At 42.6% G+C, this 25,364-nt stretch overlaps 1 long non-coding RNA gene across 3 annotated transcripts; it reads right to left on the bottom strand.

Moving 5' to 3' along the window:
• Nucleotides 1–295: 295 nt before the first annotated feature.
• On the bottom strand, nt 296–23,387 carry LOC115068748. Of its 3 annotated transcripts, none has more exons than XR_003848091.1 (4): nt 23,316–23,387; nt 15,717–16,194; nt 14,480–14,602; nt 296–1,451 (listed from the first exon to the last, which is right to left on the bottom strand). It is a non-coding gene; the product is annotated as an uncharacterized LOC115068748 (long non-coding RNA). The 3 variants fall into 3 exon arrangements; XR_003848090.1 differs by having other exon boundaries at nt 23,053–23,376; XR_003848092.1 differs by lacking the exon at nt 296–1,451 and adding an exon at nt 13,314–14,111 and having other exon boundaries at nt 23,053–23,376.
• Between the last annotated feature and the right edge of the window lie 1,977 nt (nt 23,388–25,364).

Below are 25,364 nucleotides of genomic sequence, written 5' to 3'. Positions count from 1 at the left end.
GATTGGTAGAATCCAGAGATGTGGAACTTGTAGATATGGGGGACTGGCTGTATCTATCTTTCAGCTCTCCTCAGTCCCTATGACAAAGCCCTAGTGATGACTTCTCCCACCACGACATCACATCTGCGTCTTGATATATTAGCACACTTAACTGGCAACTTCCCTTACCTCAAGGTAAGTTCTGAGGACAAGTGCTTAATCCATCTTGTTCACTATTGCATCTGAGCACTTTACACAAGGCTTATCATGTAATATGTATTGGTCAGTAAATTACTTGTTGAATGAGCAAATTTGTTCCATGCTGCTTCTCTGCCAGATTCACCATTAAACTAACTTGGCTGAAACCTAGCCAAATTTTTGTCAAAACTTTCTTCTGTCCTTTACTTCTCTGAGCTCCTGAGAATCAAAGGATCCAGGGGAAAAGCACCCAGGCTTATTTTCAACACAGAATGTCAGTTTAGTCACTAATTCATCTAATTCTTTCCTTATGCTACTTCGTGCATTGGCCAGTAAGGTGAACTGCCCCAAATAGTTCATGGAGATGAACATATTCTTGGTGAGGTAAGCTTCAAAGTTTTAATCTAGTGACAGGAATTATGTGGTTTGGTAGTATCAGGACATAAGGCAAGGCTGGGAGAGAAAAGAATCCACAGGCAGCAAACTGGCAACTCAGTTGCAGAGGGGATCAGAACACTCTGGGCCTAGCAAGAGCCAAGTACAGTATGTGACTGGAGGTGGAGGATCTGCACAGTACAATGTTAGTGTTCCCTCCAGGGCTTAGGGATGAATGGGACTGTGGGATGGTACAGTCCAGTGATGGGGAAGAATATGGAGACAGAATATCACCCCCAGTGTGGGAAGTCTGAAATTCCATTAGAAATGGAGGAAATAGCCTTTGGTTGCACAGTTAAATCACCTGTGGAGCTTTGAAAATATGATCATCCTTTTGTACCACAGGAAATTGTTTCAGGTGTTTAAATCCATTATATAGAATATCATAGTATTTGTGTAGAACCTATGGGATCCCCTCTATTAGTCAGGGCTCTCTAGAGCAGGAGCAATACAGTGAACACACATTTAAAAGGAATTCATTAGATTGGTTTACATGATGTGGTCTGGGCAGTCCAACAATGGCTGTCTTCACACTGGAGAGGCTGAGAACTGGTAACTGCTTCGTCCACAAGGCTGGATGCCTCAGCAGTCCCAGTCTGTTGCTGAAGGCCTGGAGGGTTCCTAGAGAAACACTGGTCTTCATTCCACATTGGAAGGCTGAAGAAGTTGGGTTCTGATGTCATCAAAGAGAAGCAGCAGCAGCAGTGGCAACAATAGGGTAGATGAGCTTACATGGAACAGGACAGATGAATTCACAACGGCCAGCAGGCAAAAACAAAAGCTTTTCCACCAGAAAGTGTCAATGAAATCGAGCTTGATAGACACAGGAGTTGACTTCTCTGTAACAAAAAGACCACATACTCCAACACCAGGAATTTACATGGGAGACCCACCTGTGGCAGCTCAAGCTGTAGGGATTATTACGCAGAGGGTGTGAGCGAGGTTATGATGATCAAGACTATGACAGGAGATCATACAGAGGAGGTAGTGGAGGAGGAGGTAGATGGACAGTTGCAGTTGCTCAAGACAGGGATCAGATTTGCCAAAGAAATTTTTTCTGAGTGTTTTCAATTCGTGGCTGATTGAAACTCATTTGTAACTCATGGAATGTGGTTGATGGAATCTGTGGTTTTGGAAGGCCTATGTGCTAATACTTGGGTCCCACCTCCAGAAATCCAAATGTAATTGATTTCTATTGTGACCTTGACATCAGTATCTTTAAAAGCTCCCCTGGTAGTTTCAATGTGCATCCAAGACTGAGAAGCACTGGCTTAGAGGGGAAAACACCTCATCCACCCCCAGTGGCCAGGGACAGGGAGAGGAAATGAAAGATTGAGGTTAGCTGTGCTGGGAAGACATAAATTAAGTGATGCAATCTGTGGGTTCTTCAAATGTGAGTCAGATTTTGTAAACAAAATCCCAAGCAAATGTCCACAGGCATAGTGAAGCAGCCCTGTGATAGAAGAATATTGAACAGCTGAATGACTCCCCAGTGCTCTTATTTGGTACAATGAGTACTGTCATTCTTCCTCATGACCTACAGTTAAAAACCAACAATTAAATTTCCCAGGATTATGGAATCAGACTTGTACTGAGCATTGGCAGTTTTTTGTGTTGTTTTTTTTTTTTTTTTTTTTTTTTTTTTGATGCTTGGGAGGGCTGACAGTAGTGCCTGCAGCCCCGGTTTATTTCTGCTCTGCCTTTTTATACAGAAGACTCAATTCGTATCAACAGCTGGTTTTCCCACCTGTATCTGAGGGTCAAGGAGCAGTCAGATACTTCAAAGTCTTCTTTGATCTTTTTGTTTACCACTATTGCCTCCAGGTCAGGTATTGTGAGGCTCTCCATATAAACACATTCCTCCTGATTAGGCAGATTAGGTACTGGTGTGCATAACACAAACTCAGTAAACGAGGCTGCCACAGCTCAATGTACACAATAGACTAATAGCTCCCAACAATTGTCATGCCTCCATTTTCACCCAGGAATGATATAGCACATGGGGGAAAGGCACTACCAAGGCACATGTGTCCCCATCAGTATGTGTGAGGACTGTCAATGAGAGACAGGGTGTTACATGTAAAATGTAAATATTTGAAGTGTAAACTTTCTACCTCCACACCTAAAGACTAGAAGGCTGTGATTTTGAAGTGTAAACTTTCTACCTCCACACCTAAAGACTAGAAGGCTGTGGGTGTGAGTGAGGCCTGAATGAGGCATGTCTAACAAACACCCCGAGCCATCATGGGACAAATGTTTTCTGTGGCCTTGCCTTGAGAAACACTGATTTATGAACTAGGGATAAAGTCTCAGTGCTCTTAAGAGCACTCTAATCCACCCTACCAGCATCTTTGGTAAAGAGTTTTTACAATTTAACAGAAGCTGCAGGGAGGAAAATCAATTCCTTGGACTCTACTCTGAGTCACGGAGCATATGGAGAATGTCCCATCAGGGACATTCTTGCACAATTTTTAAAAAGTTATTTCTTTAGTGCACAGCTTAATCCTGTCAGGAAGCATTTTACATTCCACAACTAAAGGCAGTTCCACATCTAAAGGGCTATCAGAAATGCTGAAAACATCTGAAGGTCGTCCACCTGAGGTTGGCCAGCATGGGGTGGCTGGCATTCCAAAGCATCTGTACCTGGGTCCCTGCCCTCTGAAAGAACACTGTATAATCTGGAATACTCCATAAACAGTCCCTCATGAGGGGCCATCATCTTCTTGTTTTTACCAGATGAAACTCCTTGCTGCAGATAAATTCACTGAAGGGCCCCTGGTGGCTGGGGCCTCCTCCATCTTCTAGCGTGCATGTCCTGCCTTGCTCATCTGTATATATGGTGGAGTTGAGCTACAAAGGTCACCAAGTGACCTGGAATGGTGAGAAAAGGACCATTTTCCACCCCATGGAGAAATGCAGCCTGCACCAAAGTGAAGGCAGCAATAGGTCAGCTTCAGGACCACTTCCCAGGGTTCTGTTTTCAGTTAGGGATTTGCTTTCTGCAAATACTGTTTTTGTTGGGACCCATTTAACTCTAAGTGTTGGAAGAGAGGACATAACTTGCCTACTGTTTGATGAAATTAAACTTGGTTTAAAGTTGCCTGTAGACATGTTTCAAGTGAGGACTCAATGTTACCAGTATCTCCCTCTGGTTTTATGGGGGAAAACACTCTCACACTCACACAGGGTGAGAATGGACAATGGCCAGAGACCCTTGTGCTGATCTATTTATTGGGATAGGCTTTCCACTTCTTATAGTCTCTGGAATAGTTTTCCTGTCCATGTGATTGGCAGGCCCATATGGACTAACTCTTAAAGGAGGGTTGACAGTGTGTCTTTGTTCTTTACTAGAAAGCCTCCAGATAGACTGTAATCTTATGATCTTTTAGGCAGTTTAGAATTTCTTGTCTCTACCCAGGGCCAGAGATACACACAGAGCCCATTCTTTTGACTAGAACTCAAAGTCCTGGAATTTTAGCTCCTGATTTTACAAGCTGCTGATTATAAAAGAAAGATTCATCCTCTGTGATCTTCAAGCCTGATAATATCTGACTAACTACCTAAAGTAAATACTTCTCCATGCACAATGAACTGTAACTCTATGTATAAACAGACTGTAACCTACTCTACCTATTCTTATAACAAGTAACTAAGTCTCAGCCTATCCTAAGGGGCCAACTGCTCAAATAATACAGACTATAACTAGCTATAATCAGCTTGTTCCAGATCACTTTTCTTATGTTACTTTTTTTTCTCTCTGACAGAAACATGACTTGCCTACTTATTTTGGGTTCAGATGGATGCCTGCTTATATAATTGCAAATAAAGCCAATTAAGATCTGCAACTACATTTGCTGCAACCACATTTGCTGCAATTTTTTCTTTTAGCAATGTTTATCACCATAAGCATATTAGATTAAAAGAGAGAATAGAGAACAGAAATGGGATCAATAGGGAAAGGTCAGTAACGAGCCCCAGTGAACCCTGGGAAGTTCTTCTTGGCACCCAATTTTTCTCTCATGGAAAGCTCATTACAATTCTGCTGTCTGCTTCTGTACCCTCAGAAGTTAAGGAGATAACATCCACCATGTCTCCAAGCTTGACACTGCAGGATAACTCTATTAATTCTCAGAGAAAGTGTCGATAGATTTTCAGGCACCTATAATGTATGAGTTTCAATTTCTCCATAACCTCGCCAACTCTTGTTATTCTTCACTGAAGAGCAGACACTTTATGACGTTCTCCAACCAATCAAGTCAAAATTCTTTTGAGCTATTGGCTGCCAGTAAAACCAAAAAATGAGCTGCCTGATGGACAAGACGCATACTAATACTAAAACTTTTGCTGAAAGATCAAGAGGCCATGACAATCCGACAAAATTTCTTCAGGAGAAAAGTGCAACTTTAGAATAGTAGAAGTAATGTGAGAGGGAAAAAAACAAGAACTGAATGAAGAATCAAGATGTTGGCTAAAGCAAACCAAGAGATCACGTAGACTACAAAGAACTTCACACAACCCTGGAGGAACACAAGACAGTTCGGAGACTTATGAGGAATAAGAACTGAGAGCAAATGTTGAGATTTGTAATGACTGGTGATGATGACCTTAGCATAATAATGGAGTTTAATAGGCAGCATACCAAGAGATTACAAGTCCACACTGACCAGATGTTGTGCTTTGAATGTGAAATGTCCCTCATAGGTTCATATGTTTGCACATGTAAACCCCAACTTGTGGCACTGTTTTAGAATGTTGTGAAACCTTTAGGAAGTAGAGCCTTACTAGAGGAAGTAGGTCACTAAAGGTGGGCTTCATGATTTAGTAGCCTGGTTCCACTTACTGCCTGCTCTCTGCTTCGTTGTTGTAGATCAATGTGACCAGCTGCCTCACACTCATGCCCACCATGCCTTCCCCACCATGATGAACTACATCCTTTCTTAAACTGTAAGCTAAAATAGACCCTTCCTCCCATAAGTTGCTTCTTGACAGGCATGTGGTCATAGAAATAAGAAAAGTAACTATTACAGAAAATTAGTACCAAGAAGTGGGGTGTTGCTATGATAAACCTGACTGTGTGGTTCATTAGTCATTAGAAACGGTTTGTTGGAAGAATGTGGAAGAGTTTGAAACTTTGGGCTAGAAAACCCCAGAACACTGTAAGCAGAGCTTAGTGTGTCATTCTGGGAGTTTGGATGACTAGATGTCAAGAGAACAGTAAACAGTGGAGGCCTAGTTTATGAGGTGTCAGAAAGGAACAAGGACTCTATTGGAAACTGGCCTAGAGGTCACTCATGTTCTATTCTGACAAAAAATCTGGCTGCATTCTGCCTGTGTCCTAACACTTGAGTGTCTTAGTTTCCTTTCCTGTTGCTGTTGATAAAATATGACAACAAATACAACTTAAGGAAGGGTTTATTTTATCTCAAAGTTCAAGGTACAGCCCATTATGGCTGGGAAGCCAAGGGAGAAAGAGCCTGAAGCAGCTGGTCACATGACATCGACAAAGGAGAGCAATGAATGCACACAAGTGTGCAGCTCACTTTCTCCATTTCATACAGCACAGGATCCCCTGCCCAGGAAATGGTCTAACACAATCAAGATGGGTCTTCCCATATCATAATGAATTAATCAAGATAATCCCTTACAGGTATGCCCAGAGGCCCATCTCCAAGGTTATTCCAGATGCTGTCACAAGTTAACAGTTAACACTAGCCATCATAATAAGTGGGGCTAAATTCACAAGTAATGGACTAATTTGTTTGGTGGAGTAAATCTCAGGACAAAATGGCCTTCAGGCTGTTTCATGATTATTTCTCACTGCTCTCAAGCAGATCTACGGTAAAAGAGAGGGAAAAGTGGAGAAAAATGTGAAAAATGTACAACTTGGCGAGGAAGAATGGGAGCAAGTTTAAAGTTTCAGACAGGCTGGAAAGGTGGTTTTGCTGCTCTTCCAGAGGACCTGATTTCAGTTTCCAGCACCCATGTCAGGTAGATCACACTGGCCTATAACTCTAGCTCCAGGGATCAGATGCCCTCCTTTAACTCACCAACTTCACTAATATATATGCATACACATAATTATATATTAAAATAAATATTTTTAAAAGTTACAAACAATGCAGGTTGGAAAGCAGAAGTAACTGTTAAATAAACACCATTAACAAAAAGACTGGGTCTCTACATTGGAACAGTAGGAAAGGTGACCTGAAGGCAAGCTCATTTACATACTGGAGGCTCTAACATGTGAAAATGAAAACTCATCTGAACAACAAGAACCTGAACTGAGAACACCACTGAAGGGGCTCTGAGCTTTAAAATGGATGCCTAGGGAACTGTTTTTCCAGGGTCAGCCGGAAAGGCACACACACAAAATGTTGCCACAGCTGTGGCTCAAGGAGACCAGGCAGCGGAACTTGACAGTGTCATTCATGTGGTACTGTTTTTGCATGCATTAAAGTTGCAAAAGTAAGAAAACCATGGAATCAGTGTCAAGGTTCTAGAGAGCTACTGAGGCCAGATAACTTCTGGCAGGGTCAGACTCCCTGCAAAGAGGCTCTGACAGGCAACTACATGAAGTTGTATAAGTGAAGCCTAAGTTGCAATGAAGACATCAAGATGCTGGAGATGCCAGGACAAAGGATGTCTGCTGAGGAAAGGTACAGGCCCAGAGTAGAGCTAGCCTAACAGAGGTTATATGTGCTACAGGTAGCAGAGATGGAGGGGTGGAGCTACCTAAGCCCTTTGAAGCCCAGATGATTCATCACCTATAGGCTCATATGTTTGAATTGTTTGAACACTTGGTCCCCAGCTGGTAGTGATGTTTGGGAAGCTTGTTGAACCCTTAGAAGGTGGAGCCTCACTGAGATCGAACCCAGGTCATCAGTGTTGGTGACAGGCTCCTTTACCCACTGAGCCACCTTCTGGCCTCACTTAAGGTTTTATGGCCCAGCCACAGGTCCTGTCTATTCTTTGCTTTCTGACTGTGGCATGCTGCTGTGCCTTCCCCACCATGATGGATTGTGTGACTATGAACCAAAATAAGCCCTTCCCCCCTTAAGTTGCTTCTTGTCAGGTATTTCACAGCAGTGAGAGCAATAACTGATACACCAGATAACTGAACTGCCAGCAGTGATGAGGAAAGCTGATGACCACTGGTGAGCATCACAGTTTCCTGGAAGGACAAAAAGATTCAACTGAAATAAATCAAGGATTTGAGAGAGATATTTCAAATAACTAGTCTCACAGGAGACGACCAATAACGAAGTGCAGCCTTTGTCAGGTGCCGATCTCTGCCAATTTTTGTCAAGCAATCTGAGTTACACAAGAGCTGGAATGTTCTATATATAGCAGAACTTCAAAATGGTCCCTGGTAACATGGGATATTGAGGTGTCTTTGAGAGTGACGGAGAACCTGTTTCAGCACTTTTGTGAGTGGCTAGCGTCCTGGAAACTCAACAGCCACCACAGCCACCTCTTGCAAAGTCAAAGAATGAAATTCATGGACCACAGAGGGTGAGTTTTAGAAAGAAGTATTGTCTTATAGGAAGATTAGGAGAGAGAAATTAGGCAGAGCTCCTGTACAACAGGAGGGGACCCCGGGAGTCAAATGCCATTAAGTCCTGCTGCCCTAGAGGTAATAAGGCTTTAAATGGGTAGAGGAAGGGAGGGGGAGATGAACTGGCCAACCCAATTCCCATTCCAGAAATCCAGGTCCCTCAAGGTTGTGCTCACATCCTCAGTATAGTTTCCAGGGAAAAGAGATAAGGAAAAAAGTCAGTTCCTGATTCTGGCATCCCTAGCCTCTCAATATGGTGGAACCAGAGACATTTTTGGCTTAGACACTACTGGCATCTCTGGCCTCAGGCAAAGAGAAGTGTACCGGTAGGTCCAAGGACATTTCCAGCTCTTAGCCAAAAAAGAAACTGGTCGCTTTTCTTTTGGGGTCTTTCTACCCTGAACTGCTCAAGTAATTTCTACTTCCTGTTCTTATCACCAGGCAGTCTGATGTATTAATGTATGTGATAACAAAAAGTTACTGTCTTGATCATTAGTTACCTCCAGATTATGTGTAATTCACTGGCAAATAACTTTTTCAAAAGCTGAGTTCTGAAAATACACAATACATTGCCATAGAAATTATTCTCCTTAAAATAAATTTTAAAATAAAATTTTTTAAATAACTTAAAATGACAGAACCTATGGACTATATTAACTGTAGAGGGAGATTTAATAGATTGCTTCACATGATTACAGAGGCTGAAAAGTCTCACAATGGCTGTTTGCAAGCTAGAGAGCCAGACTCAGTCCAAGTAACCAGAAGCTTCAAAACAAGGCAAGAGAAAAATTCGCAGCCATAATTTGAGACCAAAAGACTCTAAAATTCTACAGAGAGAAGCTGATGCAAGTTCATGTTCAAGGGCTAAAGAATCTGGAATCTGGAATCAGGCAAAACAGAAACCATATCTACTCAGGAGAGGACAGGAGTCAGGCAACACACTTCTCCTTTAGTTTTTTCATTCCATCAGCCTTACAGCAAACTAATCTGTGTCACCCACCTTCAGGGCAGGTCTTCCCCCACTGAGTTCACTGACCCACATATTAATCTTCCACGGAAACAACCTCAAAGACCACCCATAAATGATGCTTTACCAATTCTCTAGATCAAGACTTCTTTAATTATTTTCTCCTTATAACCCAAGAAGCTTTAGAGATCCCCAGGTATATAAGCATAAAAAATAGGTATACAAATCAAATATATACTAATAATAAGTCACAAAAATTATTATAAGCAATTCTTTAGTGTATATGTAACTCCACCGTTTATTAAAGATGTAATAAAATTTGCATTCTAAGAGATGAATGTATTTATTTGTGCATGAAGAATTAAATCTTGGTTGAATATTTGATACTGCAGGACATAGAACATCTTCGATATTTTTCAGAGTTGATCAGCATTTAGATTTGATTTGACTTGATGATTTGATTTGATTTGATTTGATTTGATTTGATTTGATTTTTCAGACACGGTCTCACTAGGTAGCCCTGGCTAGCCTGGAACTCTCTGTATAGACCAAGTTGGCTTCAGATTCACAGCAATCCTCCTGCCTCTGCCTCCCAAGTGTTGGGACTAAAGGTGGGCACCACCACACTTGGTAGCATCTAAATTTTTTTTGAGACAGAGTCTCCCTTTAGCCCTAGCTAGCCTGGAACTTGCTACGTACAGTAGGCTGGCTTCAGTGTCACAGAGGTATGCCTGCTTCTGTCTCCTGAGTGCTGGAATTAAAGGTGTGTACCACCACACCTGGCAGCATTTAGATTTTATAATCTTCAATGCCAAGAACATAACTTCACAAAAATACATAGTACAAAATGGTAGACATGTGCTTATGGCCATTTCAGAGATTGTTGGAAATTCTCTCCTAATCCCAAGCCAAAGTTTATTTAGGGATATTTTTAAATTAATTAATTAATTTGTTTGTTTATTTCTTCCTTCCTTTCTTTCATTTCCTCTTTCTTTCTTCTTCTTTTTAATTTTATTTAATTATCTTTACTTTTATGTGTACAAGTGTATTGCTTACATATAAGTACACTCGTGTCCTGGAATGCCCAAAGAGGCCAGAAGAAGGTGCCAGACCCCCTGGAACTGGAGTTACAGACAGTTGTTAGCTGCCATGTGGGTGCTGGGAATTGAACCAGGGTCCTCTGCAAAAGCAGCCAGTGTTCTTAACTACTGAGCCATCTTTCCAGCCCCTTAATGATTTTTTAAATGGAACTCAGTGACTCAAACATCAAATTTTAAAATCCAACATTCTAACACCATACAATCTGAAGATACACTAATTTAATACCTCCACGCTGAGAAATAATGGTATAAAAAATATTAGAAGTCTTCCTTTGTCATTATTAAACCATTGTTTCTAGAACAAAAACCTCATATATACGGTTTTTAAAACACTGTAATTCATAACATACACTAGTCTCAAATCTGAGCATAGGTGTGCCAGACCTTGTTCACTGGTATTGTGTGGCACCTTTGTTGTGAGGTCCTTCACCAGAGAAGACCACTCAGACAAAGTTTTGTTGAATGAAAGTCTTTGCTGGCCAGCAACTACACAAGGGTGTCAGAACCTAAGTGTGTAGCCCTGAGCCATCTCTAGGGTAAGCTTTTATACAGAGAAACCATAATTAGGGATGAAAAGTTAAGTTCCCAAGCTTACAGGTGCAAAACCCCCTTAACAATTTCTATTTTATTAAGTAACAATTACTATTTTAGAGAAGCCATAAATCTGCAGTTAGCAAGTGTACTCAGGAACACGCTGACCTGTTCCCAAGACAACTGGGGTCCTGCTGATGTGCATTCCCATACCCGGGGCCAACTGCCTGATAATTTCAGAGACTAGAGTCAGCCTAAATTTTAACATAGCATAGCTATGGTCAAGAAGGTGCCATATCACACAACAGCACAGTCCACAGTTCAGAACCAAGGCTGCATTGAAGTCTGGCAAGGTACCTCGGGCAAGCACTCCTACAAACATCTCAAATTTATTACACATTTGATTTTGAATTAATTTTTGGATGTTGCATATTTGGAAACTTTTTATTATCACTAAATATTTTCAAAACCCATATCCAGTTATGTGACCCCCTTGCAGGGCTGTGACCCACAGAGTATGAGGTTAGGCAAGTCTAAGACCTAACTCTCAATTCAGTTATGTTGACACCCAAAATTAACCATCACAAGTCACAAGAGTTCTTTACAGTCTAGGTTTAAGTCTTTCATGAGATAAATTATTTTCAAATATTTTGTCTGAGTTTGTGGATTGTCTTTACATTCTTTAATTATGTATTTTTAATGGAAATTATTTTTATTTCTTTTTAAATTGGTTTTTTTGGGGAATTGTCTTTTATTTTGATAAAATTGAGCTTAATTTTTCTGTTGCTTATGCTTTCCATGTTATATTTAAGACAAGCTTGTCTGACCTAAGATTTAATCTTATGTTTTCTTGTAAGGTATTAACTATGAGTGACTCTAGATTCCTTATGGATTCTGTTTTCATGTATCATGTGAGATAAGGTTGTATATCTATTTTGAATGGATTTTATGGAGCTTTCCCACCTGGAAAGAAGTGGGAGGTTCGAAAGACTCAGGAAGCTAATGAAACTTATTAGGCTCAGAAACTTCACCAAAGTTTTCATAAGTCATCCATCACCCATGCTGGGTGGGCTTTTTGGTGACCCAGCTATCTTTGTAAGCACCCTTTCACCAATGCTGCTGTAAATAGCCTTAATAAGCTCACTGGTTCACCAAGCTAGACTTAGGTTGAGCTCTTTGAAAGGTAGAAATTTCTTTGGTCTGTTGGCACCCTATCTAGGTGAACAGGCATTTGTTTATCTCACCCTAGGAAAGTCAAATGGCAGGTGAACACCCACCCGACCTTTTCACATTGATGTCCACTTTCTCTGAGCATCATTTTTTCCTCACTGATTCATCTGGATGTTTTTGTTTAAAATGAATTTACCACGCCAGGTATGGTGGTGCTTGCCTTTAATCCCAGTACTCGGGAGTCAGAGGCAGGCGAATCTCTGTGAGATGGAGGCCAGCCTGATCTACATAGCAAATTCCAGGCAATCTGGGGCTACAGGGAGACCTTGTCTCAAAAAGACCCCCCAAAATGACTTTATCGTAACTATAACAACTTATTTCTGCATTCTGAATTCTCCATTGATAGTTCTACAGTATACAAGTACTACTCTGCTTTCAGCATTAAAGTTCAATAGAAAATTTTGAAATTCAGAAAGTATAAGCCCTACACCTCTGCCCTTCAATATTGTTCTGAATATTTGGGTTCCATTACGGTTCTCATCCGAAATATTCTGCAGAGGCTCATGTGTTCAATGTTTGGTCCAGACTTTATGGCATTGTTTTGAATGCTGCTCAGAGTTTAAGAGGGGACTTGCTGGTGGAAGTAGATCAGTAGGAGCCCATTTTTGAAGATCATATCCATTAAACTGAGCTCTCTGCAGCTGGGAACAGCCTTGGCTGCAGTTCCTGCCACCCAGACTGGGCTGCTCCTGCTGTCATGCCTTCTCTGCCCATGATGGACTGATAGGCCCTGAAATCATAAGCCAAAATAATCCTTCCTCCTACAAGTAACTAATAAAGGTACCATGTACATTTTAGGTTGGCTGGTCAATTTCTGCAAGCCAATCTAGATGGAAATTTGAATCTGTAGATCAATTTGGAAATTGTTGCCATTTTAACAATGTTAAGCATCAGCATCTGTGGTGGTTTGAAAAAGTGTCCCTCATAGGCTCATATACTTGAACATTTGGTCAGTTGGTGACGCTATTGGGGAGGATCATGGAACCTTTAGAAGGGGTGGCCCTGAGGGAGGAAGTAGGTTGCTGTGGATGGGCTTTGAAGGTTCATAGCCTTGCCCCACTTCAGGTTGCTCTCTCTAATTCCTGTGAGTATGGAAGATAAGTGCACTTAGCTTTCTGCTCTGGCTGCCTCTGCCACAATGCCTCCCTGCCATGATGGACTCTTATCCCTCTGGAGCTGTGAGCCCAAATAAACTCTTCCTTCTATAAGTTGCCTTAGTCATGTTGTTTATCACAGCAACAGAAAAGTAACTAATACAGCATCCCAGATCTGACAAATTCATTCAACATGTCTGTTTATCCAAGAAGGACACAGAGCATAGATCTACAATTAGGTTACAGCACTAGGAAACAGGAAGGTATCATTAGATAATGTAAGTATATTGCCTCGATTTTTAAAAAAGAGATTTAAAAGGAGTCTTTGAAATCATCAGACTTTAATCATTTCCCTTCATATGGGTGCTTGTTTTAGCTTTCATCTGTCCCTGGTACTGTACTAGTTGCTACAAAAACCCAGTCTGAAATGTGTTTGTTTCAGTTGTTCTTGACGCCTGAAAGTAGAGAACCTGAGAAAACAATGATTTCTCCTGACATGGGGCTCCCTGTCACTAATCTGTTACAGGTCAGTGTTTGTGGCTCCAAGGAGAACATTGCTCTCCCTGAAAACTCAGCTCTCAACACAGGTGGGAAGTTAGCTCGGGTAAAGCAGAAAATTCCAGCTGGAACTAAAAGCTTGAGCCCACTTCATAACTACGTAGTCAGGGGTAGGGATGTAAGTGGCATAAAGTAGTCAGCGATCATCTGTCCTTCTGGAGGACCAGTCTATGCCTCTTCAGATGACATTCTTGGTTCTGTGATCTCTATCTAAGCTGAATATTTGGAATCTAGCCACAAATGCTTTCCTGAGAATATTTGAATAGTCTAACTCATCAATAGATACACTGCTGACATTATGATTTTACAATATAGCATAGTTACTCTCTTTGGTTCTCTGAAAAGCAAGGAAGGTTTTTGGCTCAGAAGTTTGGGGTCTGGTCTGCCCGTTGTGTTATCTTCTGTAGAACACTTCAGTTCTCCATGCTGCAGTCTAACTGTAGTTTCTGAGGAGGGAACATGACCTGTGGAGAACAACAGACCCTCTAACATTTGCAGGAGTTAGGCGGGCAGGCACTTGAACAGGGTTGGAAGTGGAATTATTAATAAAAGTAAACAGCCATGAAATTCTACTATAGTGTGAATTTTCATAACAACGGCCTCTCTGCTGCCAACCACTAACCTGAATATTAATTGAATTCTTTTTTTTTTTTTTTTTTTGGCTTTTTGAGACAGGGTCTCCCTGTAGCCCCAGCTGTCCTGGAACTCATTATATAGATCAGGCTGGCCTCGAACTCAAAGAGATCCGCCTGCCTTTGCCTCCCGAATGCTGGGATTAAAGGCGTGCGCCACCACGTTTGGCTTGAATTCATATATTTTAAAAAATTCTCACCTTGGTATTTGTAATTTGCAATTACTTGGCACTCGGTATCTTGCCAGTCAATTGGTCATAACAGGAAACTAGAGGAGCAGCTACTGCCCTTCTGAACTGATGTCTATCCAAGGTAGAGAGACCCTAGATGGAAATGAAAATAGAATGAATAGAGTGGAAGTCTGGGTAGCAAGAAGGCCTGAAGAAAGAGGTAGACTAGAGGGTAGGAAATATTCTGGAGGGGGAAGCTTATATTAATTGAAATCCTCAAAGCAAGTGATTCAGACTGTCTCAGTAAATTGCCATGTGGAAACATTCATGTCTTCCAAACCTAAGGCAGCTGGAGATGTGTTAGCTTCTGCAGTTGGGGACACGAGTTGGCGCACAAGAACTGCATTTCAGAATTATCTGATGCTATCACCCCAGCAACCTGGAGTTGTCTTCAGCATCTTGGACATGGACACCAGACATGGGCATGACTTCACAGAATAATAGACACTGTTTTGCTTAACCTGCAAAGTTTATCAAATGTCTTGCATGAAAGAAAATCACATCCCTAGGCCTCCCATCATGGACATATTTACCATTGTACACGTGAATAGTTTCCTTTTCCTCTTTGCTAAGCTAGCACAAACCCAACTGTCATCCAATAAGTTTATGAAGACTTCAAGAGCCAACCTGAGCACGATAGAGAGAAGATGCCCTCAAGGAACCCACAGGACTCTATGGCCACTGTGACAATTCTGGAAGATCCCTGATTGTAGTCACTTGAAAGAGCTCATCTTAACACTGGACCCCATGTCTAAGGATAGGCCTTGGAGCAGGTCTCCTCACCACCCGAGTCTCTCTCCTACCTGGAACTCTCTTCCATACTAATTGTATTAGCTATATTTCTCATCATTGTGATCAAATCCCTGACAAGAAGCAACTCAAGGGAGGAATGATTTATTTCGGTTCATAGTTTGAGTGGGTGCCCGTCATGGCAGGGAAGGCACAGCAGGAGGCAGCTCTGAGTATGTGACTAGGGCCCCTTACGTCTCAAAAAACCAAAGTGAAAGAAGATAGAAAGTGGGATTAGACTGAGCTATAAAACTTCAAGGCCCACACTCCACTGGTGACTCACTTTCTCAAGTGAGGCTCCACCTCCTAAACCTCCCAACTTCCCAAAACACCACTACAGTAGATGTTGAGGGACAACACTACCAACTAGGGAACAAGTGTTCAAACATATGTGCATTTCACATTCAAACCACTGTACCTACTAATAAGGCTGACACCAGCTTTCATTCATCCAGAGCCCAGGGGCAGTGTGTGGTACTTCATAGAGCATCTTATACCTCCAAGTGTCATCATAGGCATAGGGGGCACAGCAGGGAATGGTCTTTCCAGCTGTTCTCCTGCCTGGAGAGGAAGGGGCTCTGTACAAGAAGAAAAAGATTCTGGGACCCAAACCTGGGGCTGCTCTAACCCAGACTCTTCTTTTCAACCTGATTTTGCATCTCCAAGCAGCACTTTCATCTGTCAGTTTCCAGACTTGATTCAACAACGCAGGCATGGATCGGAGCTTCACACTGTTTCTGTGTCTGCCAGCTTTAGAAATAGTGCAGGAGGGGAGCACCGACAGAAAGGGGCCTGCTTCCTCTTCTGTGTTTAGTTTTGGCTTCCTGGCTAGCCTGGAGACACCGAAGGTGGATGTGGCTGCTTAAGCCTCCCAGTGTGTCAGGTTGTCATGGTACCTGTTGAGGACAGAGAAACTTCAGAGACCACTTAGGCCAGCAAACAGTGGGGAGCAGGGAGAAATGAGTGCCCCACAAATGTTCTTGGAACCCTACGCCAGGTTAAGAGCCTAGCAACACAGCACAGAGCCCACTGCAGGACCAAAAACACATCAGCAAGTGGGTAGGTCCCAAGAGAAGGCAAACCTATAAATCATAATGTGCCACATCCACCCTTTAGGATGACAAAGACATTGTCATTTATCATAGCATGAAAGTCCATCTGTGCAAGTTACAGGGTAGACCAAGAAATTTTGTCACAGGAGCAGCACACTGATTTGGAACCTGTTTTCATTTTGTACATGGGTACATGCTTCTATAGAATAAAAATGAGTTGTTTGGGGCTCAGTAAGTAAAGTGCTCGCCTCAGAAGTATGAGGACCGGGTTCAATTCCCCAAACCCATGTGAAACAGCACACTTGTAATCCCAGCTCTGAGACAGGAGGATCCCTGGGCTCACTGGCCAGCATAGCCTACTTGGCAAAGCCCCTGAAAATGAGGGAACTTGTATCCAAAAGCAAGGTGGATAGCATCTAAGGAACAACGCCTGAGGTTGTCCTCTGGCCTCTACACACGTGCATACCCACATACAAAAGTGTGCTCACCTGCACGCACAGGCATACACACACATGTGCCAGATATACAGACATATGCACACATACCTCAAACATGTACCCCACATACACATAAAAAGAAACATTAATGCCCAAGCCTAAGGCAATCAAGTTTGAGTTCTAAAAATGTGATGTTAACAGCTTCAGAGGTGACCTAGCATCAAACTTTACCTAATAGATAACGCTGATGGGCTGGTGACAAACTGGCCTCATGAGAACTCTGGAAGGTTACAGCAGCCAGGCATACCCCAGGAAGCCTGTTGTACCTCTCATCCTATCTACGAAGTAGGTAGAAGCACTGATAGAAGCTGACTTTCCATGCCATTCAGGTCCCTGGAATCTTTCACTAAACTCCCAGCATCAAAAAGTGAGATTGGCCTTTCTCATCATGCAACATTAACAACCTCAGCTTGGCAGTCCCTGAACTTAACCTGTCAGTAAACTTTTTATTTTTAAGTCTTAAAGATTTACTTTATTTTTAATTATGTGTATGTGTGGCTGTCTGTATGTGGATATGTGCATGCGAATGCAGGTTCCTGAAGAGGTCAGAGGCATCAGATCCCCCTGCAGTTGGAGTTACAAGCAGTTGTGAATCACCTAACATGGGCACTGGGAACTGAACTTAGGTCTTCAGCAAGAGTGCTATAAGCTCTTAACCAGTGAGCCATCCTCAGGGCAATTTTTTCAATTCCAGGTTGAATACCTGTTGTTGCTCAGACTTCATATGTTGACATTCTTATCCACAATGTTAAGAGGGAGCCTTTGTATGTGACTTAGTGATGAGGGTGGAACACTCAAAAATAGATTGGGGCCCTTTAAAAGAGAACCAAACACAGTGAAAGATTTATCGTCCTCTTTTTTTTTTTTTTTTTTTTAAAAAAAAAAAAAAAAAAAAAAAAAAAAAAAAAACTATTGTGTCCCTTTCATCTTCCTGAGTACATAGTCAGAAGATGATTTCATGAACCAGAAAGCAGACCCTCAGCAGGGACTGAACTTCCAGTACCAACCTCCAGGACTTTGAGCAATGAATTTTTGTTGTTTAAGCCAACCAGTCTTGAGTGATCTGTTCCAGTAGGCTGAATGGACTAAGACACAGATGGACCACACTCCCTCAAGAGAGAGGAGGCTGTGCCATGTCCCAAAACATCAACTGCTTTCCTGCAGTTGCCTAATAGAATACAGTGGAGGCCTCTCCTGCCATCAAAGCTTCTTGGACTAGGTTAGGAGGGTTGGGGCAAGGCAATGATGGATGTCTCCCTTCTTTGCCTTATGAAGAAGCATAAAGAATGTAACAAAGAAGTGGTGACATCCTTAGGAATGATAGGAAAGAAAGGACCATGGTATAGTTCCAAGGCCGTTCCATCCTTATCTACCTGGGAAACTTTCTTACACCCACTCTAAGAGCGTGATGCTCATATGTGTTTATGGTCATGTGTGGCCCTGTCATCTCTCAGTATAGAGGTGTGGCAGCGGGAAGAGAAAATATAACTAAAGACAAACATGTCGATAAATAAAAATCAAGCTAAATGCCCAGCTTGTGGGCCTCTTAGAAGTGTTATGATTTTAAAGCTTTTAGCAGGGTTGACAAATCCCATAAATCCTAGCCACTGGTAACTTGGCTTCATAGTCCAGATTAATGTGTATACTCTGTAATTTAGGCATGGCCTTCTTCATTTTATTGATCCCCTGGGCTTGCTGAGGTCAACAGGTGAACCAGGAATCACAGCATCATTTTCTGGCTGATCCTGAGTTTGTAGCTTAGTGATTTCTGCTTCTTACAAGTGCTAGATCACAGTCTTATGTGCTACAAAGCTCATCCTCAGGCATTATTTCTGTCACAGACTTCTACCAAGGATAAACCATAATACACCTTTCTGGGGTGGCTGGCTTCAAACCCCCTAGCATACTCCCATAAAGCTTTACCAAGAAGTATCACTAAAAATGATGACACTATGACCCCCCCAGACATTTAGCAGTCCTACAATGCTTGCCCCCTCTCACACCATGGGCTTATATCACATTGAGAGCATGGTTGTGAATGTGAATTCTAATTAAAGATCACAGGAATAGTACTGTGTTGGGATGACAGCATTAGCCACAAATGAGATTACCAGACTGTACCTGCTCTTGTTTTCCAAATATTGACAGTATAAATTCATGGTGCCCATACCTGGGCAGGGAGTATCTCTATGTCAGTTCTGAAACAGTGGTAGCTATCCAGTGCTCTCAGAGGCAGCAACTGTCAGGCTGAGTACCAGCATGTAGGCAAGAGTTCAGAACTGATTAGTTATGTCTGTCCAGGAAACAGGAGTAAGGACAGTGGGACTGATATGTAGTTGTTGTTTTCTTTTTTCTTCCCAACTTGGTTTATAGTATAGATTTTATCATGTATCCTGTGATGGTATCCATTTCCCCTCCCCATTCCAAAGACTTTACTCATTAGAGAAACTGAATCTTCATTCATCACCTCTGCAAAGCGGAGTGATCAGAGAAAGAACAAGGAATTCTGACTGCCGTGGTTTACATATAGTTTGCAGGTGTCCTTCAAGGCTCATACATTGGAATTAATACCCTTTGAGAGGTATCAAAAGGTTAGAGAGTTAATCTGACAATGGTGCTTAGAGGTAAAAGCTTTATGAGCTCAGGATTAGACAAGGTCATGAAGATAGAGCCCCTATCATTGAATCCTGCTGGCTTTAGAAAGAAGAGAGCAACCAGAAGACACACACATATATACTTTCTGTCCCTTTCCATGTGGTTCCCTGAACCACCTTTGAACTCTGCCAGCAAGAAGGCTACCACCAGATCAGTCCCTCAACCTTGTACCTCCATAATACTGTTACATTAGCTATCAAAAATAGAGTAACACAGTGTCTGTGTCCAAGATTCTGTGAAATTCCTCAACAGGACCATCTTGGTCATGGACAAGGCAATGTCACACTGTGAGAAGACCATAGCTCTGCATTTGGCCTCTGACCCATCACTAGCTGAGTGACCTGTCACCTCTCTGAGTCTCTCCATTTCTCCATCCCAAACAGGGAGCATCAACTCCTACCTAACTGGATGGTTATGAACACCAGAACTTACATAGGCAAAGTTCACAGAATAATGTGGAGGGTTCTAGGGAAGACAAAATTTTGGTTGGAATGGGAACTCTGCCTAACAGACAATTCTGGTTAACTGAGTCTCACTACTAGAATTGAGCCACAGAATAAATCAGAAGAGGTAAGCCTATTCCCAACAGGGGCTCTAGAAAATGATGAGTCCAGGCCTATAGCAACCCCTCCTCCAGTGTAGCAAGACCTTGTAATTTTGCCAGCCCCCATGGAACAAGTTTTGCAGGTCCCCATGGAAAGCAGGAGCTAAGTCAACAGTTATGCTGACCATCTGCAGACAGAAAAAGAGGCCCCTTGTACCCATGACCCAAGACCCCATGACCAAAAGAGCTGTCTTAGATCAAGTTGCTTCCCCCTGATAAGCTTCACAATGTGCAGACCCCTGCTTCCCCCAAAACTGTAAAGATTATTTTTGCCACCTCCCACATTCCCCAACTCCCTATAAGAACTTCCCCAGCAGTCATCAGGATGCTGGTTGTTTTTACTCCCAAACTGAATGCCAGCCCCTGAGACCCTCCACAATAAACTTTACTTTACCGGAGTCCTCCTGTGTGTTCTGTGGCAATTCCCTGACCGATTTATCTAACAGAAAACTGACCCTGCTAAACTTCAGAGAATGTACAGGTCTATGTTCTGTGACACAAAACCAGCAACACACCCATCCCTAAGATGGTTTCCTCAAAACTGCATCATTCAGACCCTCATTTCTGACACAAACCTGACTGAAAGGGAGGAATCATTTATTTGATGACATGGTTTTGAGAAGGTAGCACAGAAAGTTCCTATACACTCCCTACAGTGTCCCTGTTGTTGACATCTTATGGTACATCTGTTATAACTAATGAGCCACTCCTGATAACTTATTATCAGCTGAAGTCCAGAGTTTATTCAGATCTCTTAGTTTTCCCCTAATGTTCCTGGACTCTAGGTAGGGACAGACTTCACATTGGGGTGCCATGCCTCCCTAGGCATGTTCAGTGATGTTTTCTCAAACTCTCCTTGCTTTGAATGACTTAACTGTTTCGAAGACTACTGCTTAGTGTTTTGTAAGATGTCCCTCTAGAAGGATTTGTCTGATTTTCTTTATAGTTATATGGTGGTTTGCAGGTGGTAAATATGGAGATTTAGTGTCATTCCTGACATTTCATAGCAAGAATAGATATGATTGGTCATATTTGTGTTGACCTTGATGTCTATTAAGTCTAGCATCTTATCTGTTTGTGCTGTTCTTTGTTAATGCCTTAGCTTGGGTGATTTGTAAGAACAGAAGTATATTCCCTACAGTTCTGAAGGCTGAGAAGTCCAAGTCCAAGTCCAAGAAGCCAGCGACTAAATCAATATTGAAGAGAAATGCTCACTGCCTCCACAATGACATCGTTTGCTATGTTCTCCCATGTAAAGGGGCCAGGGTCAAAGACCCTAGGGTACGCCTTTCAACCTCCTTCATAGGAGCACTCACCCACTCCTGAGGGCAGAACCCCCATGACTTCAGCACTTCCCAAAGGCCCACCCCTTAATTTCATCACCTTGGGTGTTAAATTCCAACATAGGAGTTTGGGCGACGCAGTCAGACCTGAGCAGGTGATCTTCATCAGGCTTCATTTTCTGTGCTGTGGTTTTACCCACCCTCCCCATATCTATTCTTTTGGAGAAATTCGTTATATGCAGACTAGGGTTAAACACCTAGATAAATTATTTAGAATTATTCTGCAAAGAAGGAGTGCCTTTTCTATTTATGTATTTAATCATGTGTGTGTGTGTGTGTGTGTGTGTGTGTGTGTGCGTGTGTGTGTGTGTGTGTGGACTTATGGGTGCTAATTTTATGTCTTGGTCCATAATCTAAGCTATGTTTTGCTCATATTGCTTCAGCTTTAGCTGGGGAGACATTTTTCACTAGACCCTGTGTGTCTCTAACATGTTTCCATCAAAGTCAAGAGCTTTTTTAGCACTCCCTTACTTTCTGACCTACAGTGTCTTTTAACTCTTCACTTTGAAATAATTGTAGATTCACAGAAAATTACGATGAAATATGCAGAGACTTCTCATGTACCTTCCCCTACCCCGCCCCCAAGTATTGTGCAAGATAAAAACCAGAAAATTAACACTGGTCCAGTCCAGGATTTCTTCAAATTTCTCCAGTTATCCACATAGTTATGTGTATGTGTGTGAGAGTCTATGAGATGTTATCACACACATAGCTTCCTGCAGAACTATGCACTCACCACAGAGCTCTTTTGTGTTACCCTTTATAGTGACTCTCTCCCATCCTTGTGTCACCCCTAGCAACCATTATTCTCTGCTTCAAGAATATGTAGTTGGGGCTGGAAAGATGATTCAGCAGTTAAGAGCACTGGCTGCTCTTGCAGAGGAGCTGGGTTCAGTTCCCAGGACCCACATGGTGGCTAACAACCATCTGTAGCTCCAGTTCCAGGGGAATCTGACCCCTCTTCTGTCCCATGAGGGCACTGCAGGACACGCGTGCACTTACACACATGCAGGCAATACATTCATACACATAAAATAAAAACAATAAACAAAATATATTTTAAAAGAACATGTAGTTATAGAACATGTTTGGGAACAAGCCGGGCACCCAGGAGAGAAGCTTACATCCATGACAGAACCATAGATCTACATTCAATGCTTAGAGGCCAAGCATGTGCCTCTCCTCCAGGTTACCCCAAGACAGATGAATAAAACCCTCCCAGGGAGTCAGCTGGGCATCAAGGGAAAGATGGTGTCATGAGAGAGCACAGGCCCCAGGCCATAGGCTGAATCACAGCTTCTGTACCTTACCACTCAACCTGGGCCCCCAACTGTAAAATAAGAGTAAGAGAATGCAGCCCCCAGACTGGTATAAAATGACACATCTGAAACACACCTTTCCCAGGTATGTAGCATACCCAATGACCACCAGGGTTCCAGCTCCCTTCCTCCTCTGAAGGAACCCAGACACGTATTGTGACTATTTTGAGGACCAGTTTCCCCATTGACATGTTAGAAGTCTAGAATTATTGTGTTATAACCATCATAATGATTCAAGATTGGAAATAGCATTCTATCTGCATGAACATGTGGCTTGTGCCTACCTGCTAAGCTTCATTTCTTAGGTACAGTTCAGAGAAGATAAGCAGAGGAGCATCTTGCTGGGGTCTACCCCAAGCCCAGTGTCACCAGCTTCTCAGAACTGCTATCCAAATGCTTCAGTCCATCAAGCAAAGACCATGCTGGCCACTTACACTTAGAGCCAATGAGTTGGGCTATAAGAGCTGTGGACTGAGGGCAAGTCTAGAGTCCCCAAGGAATAAAAAAAAGCCAATTGTATCCAAGGCTAAAACTTCTAGAAACTGACCCCAGAATGGCCCTGGGCCTCCAGGAAGCGTTCTCCTTCCTGTCTTCTCCAAATCTGAATTCTAAACTCTTCTGCTGCAGAGCTCAACAAGCAGCAATGCTCCCTGGGATTTGCCATAAGCCCGGGGTCCAGGGCCACATTGCACAAGAGAAGCAGGATGTTTGTCCAGCACATGGTTGCAAAATAAGGTCAATGCTAAGGCCATAGGGTTCAAGTCTATCCTTCCCTGGTCCCCAGCCACACTGCTCCTCCCCAGGCTCCACAGAAAAGGTTCTACCTTTTCTCCCCCACACAGCAGAAATGTCACCAAGCACATTGCCATGTCAGGATCCTCACCTAGGGAATCAGTTTCCCTCTGTATCCTCCTGTGGGCTTAATGCAGCCACAACATCTTTTCATATAATATGGAGATAAAGATTACGTAGACAATTAAGTGGACAATGTATGGAAGAGGACCTTTCATTATTACCATCACACCCTCCTGTGTCATGTTGTGTATCTGCCAAGGAAGGAATGGTGTCCTTTCATGGTGGGTCATTCTCTGCAGCTCTAAGCTCACTGTGTGAACTCAGACACACACTGTCACTCTCTTGAGGACCAGTTTCCCCATTTGACATGTTAGTAGAGCCCAAAGTTATTGTGTCATGATCATCATGATATTCAAGATTAGAGATAGCACTCTATCTTCTTAAAATGTGGCTTGCTCTGCCCACCCGCTGAACCCAGTTTTACTGTTCATGTTAGCGTGACTCAGCACCAAGAGTCTGGGTCTGCTCTAGTAGCTGGAAAGGGGTCTCCTTCAGAGGAAAGGATTATTGTGAAAGGGATCTCATCTGCATACCCTGGCAGCTTTGTAAGGGGTGACCTTCCTTTCCCTGTGCCTCACCTGAGCCTCCAGCAAGGCATGAGGCAATGTCTGAGCGGCTCTCACACATCCTCCCTTATGGCCATGGCCATGGTGGACCAGGACCAATGTCACTGCTATGATCCTCCAGCCCCCAATTGTGGTTAAGGAAGTAAGACCTCATCGGTTTATAGGTATGAGAGCTAAGATCCACAGTCAGAAAGTTCTGGCTCCAGAGTCAAGGCCCAGAACCCTCCACCAGCCTGCCCCTCCCTATTTGCATTAATCATGTATAACAGCAGTTGTGTTTTCAGACTGTTTTAGTTTGCTTTCTGTTGCTGTGGTAAAACACTGACCAAAAACAACTTGGAGAGGAAAGAGTTTACTTTATCTTACACTTTCAAGTAACAAAGGTTAACAAAGTAAGGGAAATCAGAGCAAAAAAACAAGAACTCAAGGCAGGATCCTGTATTATGTATTATACAATACTATTATTGTATATTATAGTAGACCATGGAGGAACACCACTTACATCCTGCTTCCTCTGGCTTGCTTCGGTACCTTTCTTATACAGCCCAGGCCCACCTGCCCCAGAGATGGCACCACCCATAGTAGCCTGAGCCCTCCCACATCAATTGGCAATCAAGAAAATACCCCTCAGATATGCCAATAGATCAGTCTTGATGAAGGAAATTCCTCAATTGAGATTCCCTCTTTCCAGGTGACTCTGATTTGTGTCAAGTTAACAAAAAGTTAACCAGAACATGGGCAGAGTGGTAATTGTTGTCTCTCCTGTCCATAGAAAGAATATAATGAAAAGGAGAGTGAAACACTGACAAATCCTGATGGAGGGGCTGGGGTTTCCTAGCAAGGGGTTATTTCTAGATCACTGTTGTCCTGTACTTTCTGCCTAAGGGTAAGCCTGGAATTCATCCAGATGTGGAGATATCAGACCTCCTACTCTGAGTGCTTATGTGTATTCACATGTAAACACGTTTGCTGGTATATGCACATTTGTGTGGGGTGGGGGACACAGGTAGATGTTGAATGCTTTCTTCAATCCCTTTTTACCTTATTTATTGAGACAGGGTCTCTCAGTGAACCCAGAACTCACAAACTCTCTGCCTTCCTGTCACTGGGATGACTTGTGCCTAGCTTTTTTACGTGGGTGTGGGATTTGAACACAGGTTCTTATGCATGGCAAA

This window comes from Nannospalax galili, unplaced genomic scaffold (assembly GCF_000622305.1).
Source record: "Nannospalax galili isolate Female #2095 unplaced genomic scaffold, S.galili_v1.0 scaffold768, whole genome shotgun sequence".
NCBI lineage: Eukaryota > Metazoa > Chordata > Mammalia > Rodentia > Spalacidae > Nannospalax > Nannospalax galili.
The sequence above is the reverse complement of the archived record's forward strand: the minus strand, read 5'-3'. Positions and strand labels throughout refer to the sequence as shown.